The 17456-nt window shown below is 43.1% G+C and overlaps 2 long non-coding RNA genes across 2 annotated transcripts; both read left to right on the forward strand.

The window, feature by feature from the left end:
* Window positions 1-4374: 4374 nt before the first annotated feature.
* LOC115248760 (uncharacterized) lies at window positions 4375-7887 on the forward strand. The gene is made up of 3 exons (XR_003887501.1): window positions 4375-4396; window positions 7056-7223; window positions 7827-7887. It is a non-coding gene; the product is annotated as an uncharacterized lncRNA (long non-coding RNA).
* A 4493-nt stretch (window positions 7888-12380) lies between these two features.
* LOC115248762 (uncharacterized) lies at window positions 12381-13030 on the forward strand. The gene is made up of 3 exons (XR_003887504.1): window positions 12381-12437; window positions 12548-12721; window positions 12989-13030. It is a non-coding gene; the product is annotated as an uncharacterized lncRNA (long non-coding RNA).
* Window positions 13031-17456: the final 4426 nt, after the last annotated feature.

Consider the following 17456-nt stretch of genomic DNA (forward strand, 5'->3'; position numbering starts at 1 on the left):
CTCCTGGCGAGAAGTAAACGTAAATTTGGTAAAGTTATTATTCACGTCGGAGCCAGCGACACCCGGCTTCGTCAGTCGGAGGTCACCAAAATTACCGTATTTTTTGGACTATAAGCCGCACCTGTATACAAGCTGCACCGGGTTATGAGCCGCAGATATTTATGTTGAAAAATTAGATATTTACTGCATGTACAGAACGATTTTGAACTGTAAATGTACATGTAAGTACCTGAACAGCTTCTTTCCTAACAGTGCCTTTTAACACGGCAGCAACTTTGTTGATTAAAACGGAACAGAACCAAGAGAAAATAACCGGTATTTCTCTTCATTTCTCCTGTGTTTGAAATCACAAGTCACTTTCATCCTCTTGGCTGAAACCCATGAAGTCGTCTTCTTCAGTGTCGGAGTTGAACAACCCCAGAAGCGCTTCGTCACATCTGTCTCCATCAGTCTCGCTCTCCGTATCATCCTCCGCTGAAGTTGGCTCTGAAGGTGCGCCGCACTCTTCGCGTAGCAGTCCAGCCTTTCGGAACCCGTTGGTGATCGTGGATTCTTTCACAGCACTCTACGCTGTTAGGATCCACTGACAGACATCAGAAAAGGACGCTTTTCGCATGCGGCCGGTTTTTGGGAATGATTTCTCACCACTTGTCATCCAAGTCTCCCACTCAACCCGGAGTGCAGCTTTAAATGCCCGATTCACACAGATGTCAAGTGGCTGCAAATACTTTGTTGTACCTCCAGGAATCACAGCTGGAATAGAGTTTGTTTTGGTGATCGCTGCTTCCACAGAATCTGTGATGTGGGCCCTCATGCTATCCAAAACAAGCAGTGCTTTTTTCCGGTGAAAAACTCCTCCTGCGCGCTTGCTGTAGCACTCCGTTAACCATTCCTTCATCAGGCCTTCCATCATCCCCCCTTTGGTGTTAACTTTGACCACTATGCCACTAAAAATCCCCAGTGGTGGAAGTTGTTGTCCGGATGCCGTGCATGCCCGAACGCAGGTGAAGTGCGTTCTCTCGTGGCCTGTTGTTTTCAACAACACGGATGATGCGCCTGTCTTGTTAACAGTCCTGGTCAGAGGCAGAGCAAACGTCAAAGGTGCTTCGTCCATATTTATTATGTCGTCTGGTCCGATGGAGTGTTCTTGGATCTCTGTTTCAACGAATTTGTGGAAGTTTTTAATTTTTTCCTGATAGTCAGGGGGGAGTTCCTGACAGAGAGTGGTCCGTGTCCTGATGGACAGGTTTTTACGTTTCATAAATCTGAAACACCATTATGGCCCCGCTTTGAAATCTTCAATATTCATTTCGCGGGCGATTGTTTTGGCTTTAAGTCAGATCTGTAGAGTGGATACACCTCGGCCACCTGCTCGCTGTGTGTTTTTTCGACTTTCGGCATTGCATTAGCTCCTCCCGCTGCTGCCTCCAACGTCTCACCATACATCCATTAACGCTAAGCTTGCGTGCAGCAGCGCGGTTTCCTTCCTGGCTAGCTAGATCAATGGCCTTCAACTTAAAACCTGCATCATACGAACTTCTTCGTGTGGGTTCCATGATGAAGGGGCGAGGATTTGAAAACAATTAACAGTTGGTAATTTGTCGTCCGTGTTTTATCTGCTAAAGAAAAAGTAGCGTTTTCTTCTTTGCATTGATTTTTCTTAGTTTTGATTCTAGTTCCGATTAGAGCGCCCCTAGCGGTGGAAGAAAAATCCATAAATAAGCCGCACCATAGAATAAGCCGCAGTGTTTAAAGTTTAGGAAAAAAGTAGCGGCTTATAGTCCGGAAAATACGGTAACTTGGAGTCGGTGTGCAACTACGCAAAAACGATGTGGGACTCCGGAGCATTCTCTGGTCCCCTCCCCAATCTGGCCAGCGATGAGATGTTTAGCCGCATGTCGTCGCTCCGTCGCTGGCTGTCACGGTGGTGCCCCGAAAACCAGGTGGCCTTTGTAGACAGTTGGAGCACTTTTTGGGGAAAACCTGGTCTGATTAGGAGAGACGGTGTCCATCCCACTATCATAGAGCGCCATAAAACAGCTATTCTGCAAGCTCCGAAACCAGACTACAAAGCAAATGATGTCCTTTTTAGGACTAATTATTGTTGCAACTGGGGGCCAAATTATGCTGAAATTACAGCACCGTTGCAAAGATTGATGTATGGAAACTTAAAAATGACTTCTCCACTAAATTGGACTGAAAATGCAGAAACGGCCTTCTGTGACATGAAGCAAGCCTTGGTGTGGAGCACAGCTTTAGCTTTGCCAGATTACAGCAAACTTTGGTTCAGATGGTTGATGGCACAGGACATTTGATGACCTCAGTCTGAGCTCCACAGTGGAGCTAAAATGAAGCCAATAGCATATTTCTCCTCTAAACTTGACTCTGTAGCACAGGGGTCACCAACCTTTCTGAGACAGAGAGCTACTTCCTGGGTACTGAATCATGTGAAGGGCTACCAGTTTGATACACACTTCTGAAATAGCCAATTTGCTCAATTTACCTTTAACTAAATGTCATTATTAATAGTTAATGATATTCATCTCTGCAAAGACACTGATCATGTTAATGATTTCTCACAATCAATATCAACAATGATTTAACACGATCGGGAACAGATCAATATCAATATGCAACACTTTATTTCTATATTTTGTTTTTCAAAAATGTTCAAACCATTTTAAAATGATCACTTCTCCAACAGTCCTGGGAAATCACAATGTCCCATTTTTTCCAGCCACTGACATTTTTAACAAATCATGAATTACTTTGCACCACGTTTGTACAAATAATAAATCACGTAAAATACAAAAATAAACTTTCAGATTTTAAAATAAATCTGATTACGTTTTGAACTTCACACTTCAGTCTGCAGATTTTTTCACATGAACATTTTAACATAAACAATTGTTCCATTTTACAAACACATGTAACAAATTCTGAAGGAGACACCAAATCTGGTGTCCGTTTCTTTGTCCGTTGGGGGGAAGCCTGGCGTTGCTGCGGTTACCAGTGTGTTGTCCTCTGGTGGGGAACTTGACAGTGCAGCTCTGAGTGAGTCTGGCAGATGTGCATCAGGGAGGCGTCTTCTGTGTTGGTTCTTGATGAAGTTCCTGTCAGAAAAGGCTGATTCACAAAGAGAGGTCGAACCAAAAAGGCTTGCAACCTTCACAGCTGCTGTACATACACCACTGTACTTTTCTGTGTCAACAAGGCACCAAAAGTTTGGTGCAGCCTGAGAGGCTTTGAGCTGCAGCTCATTTCACAATGTTCCAATTTCAATTAGCATCTGTGCAGCATCCAGGCTGAAGGTTGCACTGAACTGCTGAGCAATGCATGATATGTCCACGTTCATGAAAGGGTTAGAAATGAATGACACACATGGCTCAAGCTGATCCAGGTCCCAAAACCTGTTCTCAAACTCTTGCCCAAGTCTTTTTATGAGCTGAGAGCACTTTTCTGCGCTTTAGTCCAAAGCCTCACATGCAGGAGCGTTGTCTCTCAGCACCATCTGCACAGAGGGGAAGTGCAGCACCTTTTGTCTGTAAATGCACAGAGAAAATGTTCATCTTGGCTTTAGATGCATTTACAGCACTGATCCTATCAGCAAGTCTCACCTTTGCCTTGCAGCTCCCAGTTCAAACTGTTCCGTTTCCCAGTAATGTCCGTTAAAAATGCAAGGTCCAGTGTCCAGCCAGTGTCCTCCAGCAGGGCGGCGTCTTCCCCTCTGGACTGCATGAACTCTTTTATTTCACTCAAAAGGGACAAAAAAGGAAGCAAAATCCGTCCCCTGCTGAGCCATCGGATTTCTGTGTGTAGGAGCAGGTCACCATATTCAGTTGGCAGCTCCACTGGGGAACCATTTGAAAATATCCTGTTGAAATTATTCTAAATTATTCTGATTAAAAATCAAATTGGCACGCTGATTCCAAAATTACAGTCATTCCCCCCCAGCCCGTCAAGTTTTGAAAGCTTCTCCTCCAGATCAGCAAATTTCCCCTAATGAGCTGGAGTCAGACTGGCCAGCTGATGACAACTGGATCAGCTCCGTTGGTGCCGTCACCATTAAGAGGTGTGTGCAGCCCCCAAAAGGTCAGTACTGTCAATATCCTATAGGGGACACTTTGAACCAGAGGGGATCCTATAGATCAAAAAGTTGACCCAGTTTGATTCCGCACCCAAAAACGAACATCTGTCAGACGAACTCCAGTTGTTTCCCAGTATTTCAGTTAAATCGTGGACCAAATTGTTCTGAAGAGAGGCGCTTGTGCTGGATATGACGCGATCCAACCACAAACACGGGACGTGTAGAGGAAGAAGAAGCGAAAGTGAAAGTTCTCAACTTCGGGCTCCATCTGGACTGACCGAGCCCTGATGGAAAACCTCTAATATTCAGGTAGCATTTGGTTCTTTCACTGCTGTCGTCTCGAATCAATGTTCCGCTGCGAGATGCGGCTTAATAAACTGCGTGTTCGCAATGAGCGTGCGCGTGTTTCGGACGCACATTGCGGCTGGTCGACGGGAATGTTGTGACGGATGATCAAACTTTGTAGCGTGTTTCCTCTAACTGCGTTTTCCGCTAACCCTGAGCCAACATTTTAGAGGTTGAGGAAGCACATTTTAATACTCACAATAAGTCGACAATATTATTTGCAGTTAGTGGAAAAATCCACGGAAAGAGGGACACAAACGCGGAAGTTTTAGCCTCCTCTCTTTGTCCCTCCACCAGGGGACAATCAATCCTTTATTTAAAAAAGGAGAGTATGGAAAGAGGGAGAGATCAAGGCATTCCATTTTATTGTTTTAACAACTGGTTCTTTGTGGAACATGAATTTGTTATTATGGATTTATGAAATGTGTTCTGTTTTGAATGAAGCAGTCAAGAAAACGAAACAAAACCTAAACCCATGGTGTTTTGATATTTTTGGTCCTGTACATGTGGTCAGATAAGATTAGTCTGAGCAGAATTGGGTGTTTTTTGCCCTTTGCTGTGTGTCATCTATTCTATTCAGCATGTTGGGTTGCTTGACTTCTGTTGGGTCGTGGCAACTTGATCATCACTTCTGAGATATTGACTCACCTTTTTCCTGAGGCTGGCTCCAATGCTGCCAACACACCTGGCCATGGATATGGTGGGACTTCTGTGATGAGTGGGGTCAGAGGTGGTGGACAAGCTCTGCTCCAAAACAAGCTTGCTAGATATGTTTGGGATCTCCTCCGCCACAACCACCAGCTGCAACTAGTAGCTGTGCACGCCATGCAGAGTTTTGACCTCTAGGTCAGGCTACAAATGTTTTTTCCAGCACCATCATGTGTTGGTGAGAAACATGATGCGCCTGATCAAAAAAAGCTGCTTGTAATCTGACAGACGAGCCATGATGAGATGTCAAGGTGCGTTGTTGAAAATGAAGATCCTCTTCTTGGAATCCTGTCTGAGATGACAGAAGATGATGCTGCATTTGACCCACTTTGATGATGGGATGACGTATTTCTGTTTAGTTTTGAATGCATTCTCATCTTATTTGTTGAATTTAATGTTAAGAACTGACATCTTGAAAGAATTTAGGTTTTCTTGTAAACCATAACCAGATAAAAAATGATTTAATTTGTATTTGTGTGCGTCCGTCTAATGCCACCGCACCTTCTGAAACACCCAGGAGAAACATTTTTTCCACAACTATTTTATGTTTAACATGGTGTAAACTTTTAAGATGTCCCAAAACTTTTTTCCAATATATATGTGGCCTGTATGATGTACAGCAGGGGTGGGGAACCCTTTTCATATCGAGGGCCATTTCAATTTTTATAAAGTCCTCCGAGGGCCATACTATTATGAACACATACCTAGGGATGTAAAAAAAAAGACAAAAAAAAAAAGTCTATAACCACTGTGTACTAAGTCTCATGATTGCTGTATTTGAGTTTGAATTATTTATTTAGCACACATGCATATAAAATCACCAAATAAATAGAATAAAATGACAAGTAAAATATGTTTTCATGATCATACAAAACAATAAAAAGAGGTGCAGAGTTGAGGCAAGAGACCCGTAAGGGCCTGTTCGAGGCCTCTACTCACAAAAACTGCAATACAACAAGATAATCAAGAAAATAAATGAAAAGAAAGAAAGATAAAGACAATAATAATAACAACTAGAAAGCACTCGGAGAGCGCAGACCTCCGCCAAGCGCAACAATTCCTGGCATATTATGATTTCCACCATAAATATTAGTCCCACATATACTTTGACTACATATTTAGATTCCTTGACCATAAAAACATACCGTTAGCCACTGGAATCATAACAATATATGTCTTAGTTCAGTAGTTATTCACGAAAAAAATTCAATTGAAACAATTTTACTTTGTCCGGCGCGAGCGCCTCAGCGGCGGCTACGAGGCGCGTTAACGAACTCTCCTTCGTCGTGAGGTTTCAGCTTCATGGCTATTAATTCACTCGCCACAAAACTTGCACGCGTAATATTCTCTGTCGGTACATGGTCGTGTGAAAGCTGCTTGTTGAGCCTCCAAACTCCAGCGAAGAGCATTAATTTTATCCAAACTCATCTGTCCTTTCAACTCGTCGAGTTTAGCGTTTTTCGCTAAGCATTTTTCGTCCGTGTCAATCAGTCCAGCCCACTACGTACATCACATGCTGTGTTCACTGACCCTGACCTTGACTCGGACATAACATAACCGTCTGATTTATCTCAGAAAACGGGAAAATATTTCATCTTGTTACGAAAGAAATTTCAGGATACGAAAGGCAAAAATACGCTACCGCTGCTACTCGCAGCTCGCGGAGTTTAGCGAATGGTCCCACTGTATAAGTGCACACATAAAATATAAAAATCTTATTGCGTTGCGGGCCGGTAGAAATGGTCTCGGAGGCCGTATACGGCCCGGAGGCCGGAGGTTCCCCACCCCTGATGTACAGGGTTACATCATATAATAGATTTTGATGTGAATGAGCCGACAATACGTCATTGGACAGACCTCTGCTTGTCTTCATGCTGAGAATCATGTTCTTTAATCTTCTTTTCTGTGTCAGCAGACTGTTCCTGCTTAACCGTTTAGACTCACATTTAAAAATGAGCGAATGTGTGATGGAAGAGGAAGAGAGAGCAGAGTCCACAGTGTCCAGCTGTGTGTCCATGAAGAGCGACAGGTCCAAAAGGAAGCCTGAAAACTTCGGCATTGGACCTCGAGGCTCACCTTTAAAGTAAGGTTTTCTGAACCACATAACTCTGCCTTAGAACATTTCACAACCATACAAAACATCATTTTGTGGGTATTAGCCTCCACTATCGTGAAAAATGAAATTCATCAGGTCCTTAAAATGAAACAGTGCACAGTCCTTTCACCATGTTGGCCTGTGGAAAACCAGTGTTGTGGGCCCAATGGACCAGCGTCCCCGTCGTTGCCGGACCACCGTTGGCCACCAGTTGGGTTTTGGGATCAAAGTGGGGGCGTTTCCTGTATCCGGTTCTCCTCACGGATCCATGACTACAACATGTTGCTGCAAGTGCAGAGACGTTTGCTCTGGAAAGAACTTTAGAGCACATTCAGTGCTGCAGGATGAGGGGCTGGAAAAGGTGCCAGTTCTTTTCTCACTGCAGGGAACAGTTAAAAAAAGCAGCTTAAACTCTGAAAACATGAAAATTATACAGAGACATCACTGATTTATTGATTCAGTTGTTATTCAGAATGGATTAGAAATGTTCCTGTTTGATAAAAATGCAGTGAATTGGGATTATTGAACTCCAACCTCTACAGATTATTTACCTTCATCACAGTCTCATCACTATTTCTGATGTTTCCTCAGGATGGACGAGGACAGAGCAGAGTCCACAGTGCCCAGCTGTGTGTCCCTGAAGAGTGACCGGTCCAAAGCTGAAATAATAAACTTCAGAAGTTCAGATAAAATGTAAGAAAACTAAAGCGTGATGATGTGTTTGTGTGGCACCCTTTAAACTTTGGTATCAGACCTCAAGGCTCACCTTCAAAGTAAGGTTTTCTGAACCACATAACTCTGCCTTAGAACATTTCACAACCATACAAAACATCATTTTGTGGGTATTAGCCTCCACCATCGTGAAAAATGAAATTCATCAGGTCCTTAAAATGAAACGGTGCACCAACATGTCAGGTGTTCGCTCCCATTAACTCCCATGTTAATTTTAGTGTGGTAAATCTTTTAAAACTGAAAATTGCTTCTGTTTTTAACTGGTCATTTCTCCTACATGGGTTAACATCATCTCACAAAAAATCCGAGGCATATATTTTAAAGTTTCCCAACAATATCCATCATTGCAGAGTGCTCCAGCTCTCCATTTAGATACGGATGGGTAAGACATGGCAGGTCTGTGCAGCTTGTTCTGCCACACTGTTCCACCACATGTCATGGAAATTCATTAAAAAGTCTATTTATAAGGCGCCTGGTTCTAATAAACCCATAGACAACAATATCAGTCATTTCTAAATGGTTGAAATAAGCTTTTGAATACGCGTGACCTCTGTGCTATTTAATGATCACTTTCAGAGACCAGACTACTGTATTTGGAGCATAAATGGAGAACTTTTGTTCTATTCTATGAGTTTATATTCCTGATTTGGCACTTTTATTTTTAACATAAATTCACAATGAAGAAAAGCCACTAAACACTTAGATCAAATACACTTTTCTCCAACTAAACTAGCTTGTTAGAACGTAAATAACTTTATATTTTTTGCTCAGTGTTCATTCAATCTTCAACTGTCAGAGCAAACTGAAAGTAGAAGTGAACGCAGCCTTTCTTAGGCGTCGCTAACGCCCAGTAGACATGTATAACCACTATTCCCATTTTTGACAGCTATCAGAAACGGTCTGCTTCCATTGGAGATTCCTCCTGTCCCAAGGGTGAAAAGAAACGGAGAACTGAACTGCAGACCGCCGACCTGAACAACAGCGTCTCACGTAAGCTCGTACATTTGTATTAATAAGATACTTTTGGGTCGGAATAAAGGAACAACTTGTGTATTTACAATGTGCAAGAGAAGATCCAGAGAGCTCTTGTTTGGTTCCACTGGAACCAAACCCTCTTCAGACCTTCCTAAATGCTGAGACAGTATTTAGCAACATTTAGTCATTTAGTTCTGGAAAGTGTTAAAGAGTTGAAGGCAGGTGACCTTTACAGGACAATGGGTCTGCTGAGTATGATGTGTTTGGAGAAGGTTTGATGTGTTTTTCTAAATATCATCCAGCTTTTACCAGCTGTTTAGTCCAAGCAAACTCTTGGAAGACATGGAAATGGTTGTTATAGACTAAATTACATTGAAACCCAATGAAATAAAAGAATAGGTGTACATAAGAAGACATAACATTTCAAACTGACAGTGAGATGGGTCATGACCCGACTGTTGCTTCTATCATTCAAACATGACAGAATATTTTCCAGTTGAGGACATCTGTGTTACTGCTGTAGATGACAATTGTAAAAGGATTTAAAAGATTGTTTGTTTCAGAGGGTGGTGATCTGCAGGAGGTGATAGAAGGTCATAAGATGAGTCTGAAGAGAAGATGTGAACATGTGACTGAAGGAACTCATGAAGCAGGCAGTGGAACCCTGCTGAACAAGATCTACACTGAGCTCTACATCACTGAGGGACAAAGTAAGGAGGTGGACACACAACATGAGGTGAGACAGCTTGAGAGAACCTCCAAGAAGAACATCCAGGACACTCCAATCAAGTGCCAGGACATCTTCAAAGTCTTATCTGAGCAACAGAGACACATCAGAGTGGTTCTGACCAACGGTGTCGCCGGCGTTGGAAAAACCTTCTCAGTGCAGAAGTTCAGTCTGGACTGGGCAGAAGGTTTGGAGAACCAAGACATCAGTCTGGTGCTTCCGCTCTCATGCAGGGAGCTGAACTTGATCAGAGATGAGCAGCACAGTCTTCTCTCACTGCTTCATGTTTTCCATCCAACATTACAGAAGATCAGAGCAGAAGATCTGACTGTCTGGAAACTTCTGTTCATCTTTGATGGCCTGGATGAAAGCAGATTTTCACTGGATTTCAACAAGCATCAGGTCATCTCTGATGTCACACAAGTATCGTCAGTTGACGTGCTCCTGGTGAACCTCATCCAGGGGAACCTGCTTCCCTCAGCTCTCATCTGGATCACCTCCAGACCTGCAGCAGCCTATCAGATTCCTCCCTCGTGTGTTGACAGGATCACAGAAGTACGAGGCTTCACTGACTCCCAGAAGGAGGAGTACTTCAGGAGGAGGTTCAGTGATGAAGATCTGTCCAAGAGAATCATCTCACACATCAAGGCCTCCAGGAGCCTCCACATCATGTGTCTGATCCCAGTTTTCTGCTGGATCACTGCTATAGTTCTGGAGGACATGATGACCAGAGACCAGAGAGGAGAGCTGCCCAAAACCCTGACTGACCTCTACTCACACTTCCTGAGGGTTCAGATAAAGAGGAAGAAGCAGAAGTATGGAGGAAAGCAGAGACCAGGGAAACTGACTGAGGCTGATAAAGAACTCCTTCTGAAGTTGGGTCGGCTGGCGTTTGAACATCTGGAGAAAGGAAACATCATGTTCTACTCAGAAGACCTGGAGCGATGTGGACTGGACGTCTCCGAGGTGTTGGTGTACTCAGGAGTTTGTACAGAGATCTTCAAGAGAGAGAGTGTGATCTTCCAGAAATCAGTCTACTGCTTTGTTCATCTGAGCGTTCAGGAGTTTCTGGCTGCCGTCTACATGTTCCACTGTTACACCAGGAAAGACGCAGTGGTTATATATCAGTTCCTAGAATATTTTGAACCAATCCACTTTTCCCAGTTTTCATGGTCGTTCACAAATTACGATCCAGTCATATCTCTTGATGACTTCCTCAGGGATGCACTAATGAAATCTCTCAAAAGTAAAAATGGCCACCTGGACTTGTTTGTTCGCTTCCTTTATGGTCTCTCTCTGGAGTCCAATCAGAGGATCTTGGGTGGACTGTTGGATCAGAGGAACAGCCACCCAGAAACCATCCAGAAGGTCCTCAACAGCCTGAAGGAGGAGAACTGTGATGAATTCTCCCCAGACAGAAGCATCAACATCTTCCACTGTCTGATGGAGATGAAGGATCAGTCAGTCCATCAGGAGATCCAAGAGTTCCTGAAGTCAGGGAAGAAATCATTGAGGGAACTGTCAGAGATCCACTGTTCAGCTCTGGCCTACCTGCTGCAGATGTCAGAGGAGGTTCTGGATGAGCTGTACCCGCAGAAGTACAAGACCTCAATGGAGGGACAACGTCGCCTGATTCCAGCTGTGAGGAACTGCAGGAAGGTCGTGTAAGTAAAGACTTTTGGGGCCGGACATCGGCGTTTAAATCAAGCGAGTGGATCATGTCAGGCAGCAATACCCCCTCCAGTGGTCATTCCTTCAATTCTTTATCTCCATTGCAGCGTCCATAAATTAAAAACAACAACAATTCATCCAGAAATGTTCAACACTGGCTGGATATAAGTTCAAAGGTCAATCCAGACAAACCAACATAAGGCAGGAATAATAGGAGCCACAAGTTAACTGACTATCATGAAATTACTGTCATGTCATTAAATCACTTTTGTTTGTTTGTATACATCGTATTCTAACGACAGAAAAACACATTTTAACTAATGACACGTTACTATTTTGCTTCATTTGTTCAACGTAAAAACAGCCGGCCTCGTTGGTTTAAATGGGTGTTTTAGGTCTTTGTGGCGGTTCCGTTTGGAGCCTTTATGTGACCCACAAAGTTGTTGGACCCTTTCCACACCTGTTAGGTGGCAACTTCATCACTAGCAACAAAAGGTGCAGTGAAAATGATTTGAAGGGAAACAGGCAGATAGAACAGAAGCTGAGGGCAATCGATGCAACCAGAGACTCTGATGTCATCGATCGGATCGCTGAATTAAGACTTGACGCACGATCGTACAAATTGAAAGAAATGCAAAATATCCAAAGAGCCGATAGACAGATAAAAAGATGCACGTTTCTTTAAACCATTTGCTACAATCATTTTAAATATTGAGTAATTATGAGCTGTTCTAAAAAAAGACAAATGTTGAGAATAATTCAGTTGCATTTCAGATCTGATGGTCGTTCAAACTGTTGCTCTACGGTGTTGAATTTAGCTTTTCCAGGAAATGAGCTACATTTGTGTTGAGGTAGATTCTCAGATAAGTTGATGAGAAATCCCAAAGTTTGACTCACTATTTTTGTTTCATACACAACAGACTGTCTGGTGATTTTCTTTCAACGAGTGATTGGGAAGTTGTGGCCTCAGCAATGACGTCAAACCCTTCTCATCTACGGGAGCTGAGCTTAAGATGGAACCAAAGCCTGACAGATGCCGACGTAAAGTTCCTGTCTTCTGGAATGATGCATCCAAACTGCAGACTGGAGACGCTCAGGTCAGGAGGCCTCTGTTGGTCTTTTCTAAGTTTCTTTACATTTTCTGCTTTTCTCTTCATTTTCTGATTTAGAAATGTGTTTTTATTTGCCCCATTTATTCCTTTTCCAGGCTGTGGCGCTGCAGTTTATCAGAGATCAGCTGTGGCTCTCTGGCCTCGGCGCTGAGGTCCAATCCCTCCCATCTAAAGATTCTGGAGATGAGTTATAACCAGCTGAAGGATCCAGCAGTGAAGCTGCTCTGTGGTTTTCTCCAGGATCCTCTCTGTAAGCTGGAGACTCTCAGGTCAGCTTTCTTTTATCTAAACTCCATTGACTTTTGGAGAAGAGAAGTTTAGTATGAATTGAAATGAGCCATTGAAAGTCAATTTTATAGATACTTTTTAACTATGTTGTTGCTGTAATATCCCAGTTTATCAGTGTGGGCCAGAGCTCTCCTGACTCCAAGGGCCCTGATTAAATAATGAAATAAAATGAAATAATGATTTTGAGCAAGTGTAATATGACTTTTCCTCCAATAAGAGATCGTTTCTTGCCATGATTCCTTTTCCAGGCTGTGGTGCTGCAGTTTATCAGAGATCAGCTGTGACTCTCTGGCCTCGGCGCTGAGGTCCAATCCCTCCCATCTGAGGGTTCTGGAGCTGAGTCAGACCGAGCTGAAGGATCCAGGAGTGAAGCTGCTCTGTGGTGCTCTCCAGGATCCTCTCTGTAAGCTGGAGACTCTCAGGTCAGTCAGAGATGATCCAGTACTTTCCCAGGTGTAACTAGTTAGACAATAAATGTTTCCATGTTTGATCTTTGTTATAAACGTAGTGTTACAGTTCTCAGAAAAAATACCACACAGGACAGATTTGCAGTATTAAATTGGTTGTGGAAATCTGTCCCATGTGAGGATGGTCATCAGTGACTAGAAAGGAAGTATCAGTTGTAGATTTGTCTTGTTTTATTTTAGGCTGGCCACAAAACCGCCCAAACATTCAGACCAATCAAAAATGGTTCTTCCTGTCTTTTAAAGATCAGAAGGAAAACTAGAAAACCCAAAAAGAAAGCTGCTGCAGTGTGCCATGCCCCTTCTCTCCTGAGAAAAGCCATCCCAAAAAAGAGAAAAGCCCAAGTGTGAAGTGAGCACCCTGTTAAACCTTGGTACCGAAAGCCTGCAGTCATTCTCATCTTAGGTGGCTTCATTCCAGCCAGAAGCCCAAACCTGCCTCCCTCTTAAAGGGGCAGCAGGTCAGTCCAACCACAGAAACCTTCATGAAGATCTGAAGCTTTCAGCATCCACAATTGTTGCACCTCACTTCCATTGGAGTCCAAATCAGAAGTCAACAAGTTGATTCTACACCGATTCTACACAATGCAACCATTTTAAAAAGGTTTCCATCCATACGTTTTCACACATTTTTATATAAATCTGTTTGTTCATCGCCTCCTTCTGTTGTAATGGTCATTAAAGAAGATGACCTTATTGGAGTTTTTCTCCTCACAAATATGACTTTCTATGAATGTTGCAATAAATGCAGCTTGCAATCTAAGACAATATGGAAGTATGTGTATATAATAGTAGTGGAAGTAGCTCATAAAATAATACATTTGCTCTTCTCATCGAATCTTTCTATGTTATTAAAGAAAAACCTGCTCTTAGTCAACAACATCTAAGACATCAACCAAAAATCCTAATTTTGTACAATCTAATATAAAACAGTAGAGAAGACTCTTTCTGCAGAGACACTGGTGGCAGGAATGCAGAAGTATCACCTGCTCCACTTGGAAGGTGGAGCAGAAACCACCAGCTGAGAAGGTCCTCAGCGAGAGGAAGTGGTGGAGAACCATGAAACTTGCTAAGCTCCACCTCAGCTCCAGAGACGGGCTGAGCTGGAGCTGTGGCACCAGGTATCGCCCAGAAGAGCCTCCAACAAACAAGCTCTTCTCTTGGGAGGAGAGGGCTTTGAATCTCAGCTCAGTGTGCTTGTCTCTAGTAGGTGGCAGCTGCACCTTTTCCTGAGCTCCTTGTTGATGCCCTGAGGGGAATTGATGCTCCTGCAATGTTTTCTGGCAGCATTGAGCTTGCAGTGGGGCAATCAAACACACTGTGGGGGGGCTCTCTTTCCTTCTCTCATCTGGAGAACAAGTGACACCAGCTGCCAATCATTGTTGGAGAAATGTGCAGTCAGGGGAACGATGCGTCCAGACTATAGCCACCCTTCCAGCATCCAGCAGTGTCTAAAACCTTTGATTTGGTTTCACCAGAGAGTGTAGGGATTGCAGGGTCGCTGCAGCATCGCCCACAAGCAATCAGGAGTGGGTCGCTTTGTCCCAACTCCTGACAAGAGTTGAGTGCTATTGAGAAATGTGGTCTCACAAACTTGGAAGGTATTTTGACCCACACACACTTTACATACGCTGTAGATCTTGTCCAACCGCCCTGAAAGAACCCAAAATAGGAACATACGGCAGATAAGCCGGTGCAGGACCAGAGGTTTGTTGCTTGTAAGCTGTGTTTTGCTCTGGTACATGTTGATTTTTATTTGTCTTCTCTCAAAATAATTGTTATTTTAGACTAATTGACTGCAGTTTATCAGAGACCAGCTGTGATTCTGTGGCCTCAGCTCTGAAGTCCAACCTCTCCCATCTGAGGGTTCTGGACCTGAGCTCCAACACGTTGCAGGATTCAGGAGTGAAGCGGCTCTGTTCTGGACTGGAGAGTCCAAACTGTAAACTGGAGAGGCTCAGGTCAGTCTTCATGTTTCTACCTATATACCAGCTGCTAAGATGGTGAAGTGAGGCTGTTCTCAACACTGCTGTGATGCACCACATTAAAAAAATTCCTTGTAATATCATGAATTCAGGTCTGACCCAACTAAGAACTAACGTAGGTTTAGTACTGACGCAGATAACATGCAGACCTGCACCGTATAACCTCATCCTGCATTTTTCAGATTAAACTACTGCAGGTTATCAGAGATCAGCTGTGGCTCTCTGGCCTCGGCGCTGAGGTCCAATCCCTCCCATCTCAGAGAACTGGACCTGGGTCGGAACCAGCTGCAGGATTCAGGAGTGAAGCTGCTGTCTGATCTCGTAGAGCAGGGGTGGGGAACCTCCTGCCTCCGGGCCATATACGGCCTCCGAGACCATTTCTACCGGCCCGCAACGCAATAAGATTTTTATATTTTATATGTGCACTTATACAGTGGGACCGTTCGCTAAACTCCGCGAGCTGCGAGTAGCAGCGGTAGCGTATTTTTGCCTTTCGTATTCTGAAATTTCTTTCGTAACAAGAGGAAATATTTTCCCGTTTTCTGAGATAAAACAGACGGTTATGTTATGTCCGAGTCAAGGTCAGGGTCAGTGAACACAGCATGTGATGTACGTAGTGGGCTGGACTGATTGACACGGACGAAAAATGCATAGCGAAACACGCTAAACTCGGCGAGTTGAAAGGACAGATGAGTTTGGATAAAATTAATGCTCTTCGCCGGCGTTTGGAGGCTCAACAAGCAGCTTTCACACGACCATGTACCGACAGAGAGAATATTACGCGTGCAAGTTTTGTGGTGAGTGAATTAATAGCCACGAAGCTGAAACCTCACGCCGAAGAAGAGTTCGTGAACGCGCCTCGTAGCCGCCGCTGAGGCGCTCGCGCCGGACAAAGTAAAATTGTTTCAAAACGTGAATTTTTTTTCGTGAATAACTATTGAACTAAGACATATATTGTTATGATTCCAGTGGCTAACGGTATGTTTTTATGGTCAAGGAATCTAAATATGTAGTCAAAGTATATGTGGGACTAATATTTATGGTGGAAATCATAATATGCCAGGAATTGTTGCGCTTGGCGGAGGTCTGCGCTCTCCGAGTGCTTTCTAGTTGTTGTTGTTGTTATTATTGTCTTTATCTTTCTTTCTTTTCATTTATTTTCTTGATTATCTTGTTGTATTGCAGTTTTTGTGAGTAGAGGCCTCGAACAGGCCCTTACGGGTCTCTTGCCTCAACTCTGCACCTCTTTTTTTATTGTTTTGTATGATCATGAAAACATATTTTACTTGTTTGTCATTTTATTCTATTTTTTGGTGATTTTATATGCATGTGTGCTAAATAAATAATTCAAACTGAAATGCAGCAATCATGAGACTTAGTAACACAGTGGTTATAGAGTTTTTTTGTCTTTTTTTTGCATCCCTAGGTATGTGTTCATAATAGTATGGCCCTCGGAGGACTTTATAAAAATTGAAATGGCCCTCGATATGAAAAAGGTTCCCCACCCCTGTCGTAGAGAATCCACACTATGGGCTGAAGACATTGAGACAGTAGCTGGTTGAAGCCAGTCAACTCCCGCTCATCTGCTGCATCACTCACTGACCACTGGTGAAGAGCATCTGTGGAAACATCTGCCGTCTACTCCCTCCATAGATGAAGAATTCAGTTTTTAAAAAGCGCTGGTGGACTTTCAGGAGATCAGTCGATGGTCGACAAAGCAGAAGCAGCTTCGCCTTGAAGTTAAATTAGTTCCTAGTATCACACAATGCATCTTTATAAAGTTCTAAATGGCTCCTCGGCCACTCTTAGAAGCATGGAAACATTCTCTTAATTGTCTCTTCAAATGTCTGTATTATACGTTACTATTTTACATCATGCCTTCAGAATCTTTAGGGTTTAGTATTTACTGTCTCTGTGACATGGAGCATTGGAATATTTCAGCTGCAGCCAGCAAAAACCCATCAGAATGACGGCTATCGGTGGGAACCACAGGTCATTTGACTTTAGTCAGTCTGTTCAATGTTATAGGATTTATTGCAATCTAATAAAAACTATGAATAAATGTGGGAAATAGGAAATAAAAAGAAGCAAAATTACCAAATAAATCTCCCATGAATACTGTAAATTTAAAGATGTCAAGAATGGAATATCAGCTTAAATGGAATCAAACATAAAGTGAAAAGGCCTCCTTTAAGTTTACTGCAAAAATAAACACAAAATCAAGAGCGACACGCACCAAAAACGTCTCATTCTCTCTTCTGTCTCCA

The sequence above is a fragment of the Takifugu rubripes genome, unplaced genomic scaffold, assembly GCF_901000725.2.
Source record: "Takifugu rubripes unplaced genomic scaffold, fTakRub1.2, whole genome shotgun sequence".
In the NCBI taxonomy this organism is placed as follows: Eukaryota; Metazoa; Chordata; class Actinopteri; order Tetraodontiformes; family Tetraodontidae; genus Takifugu; species Takifugu rubripes.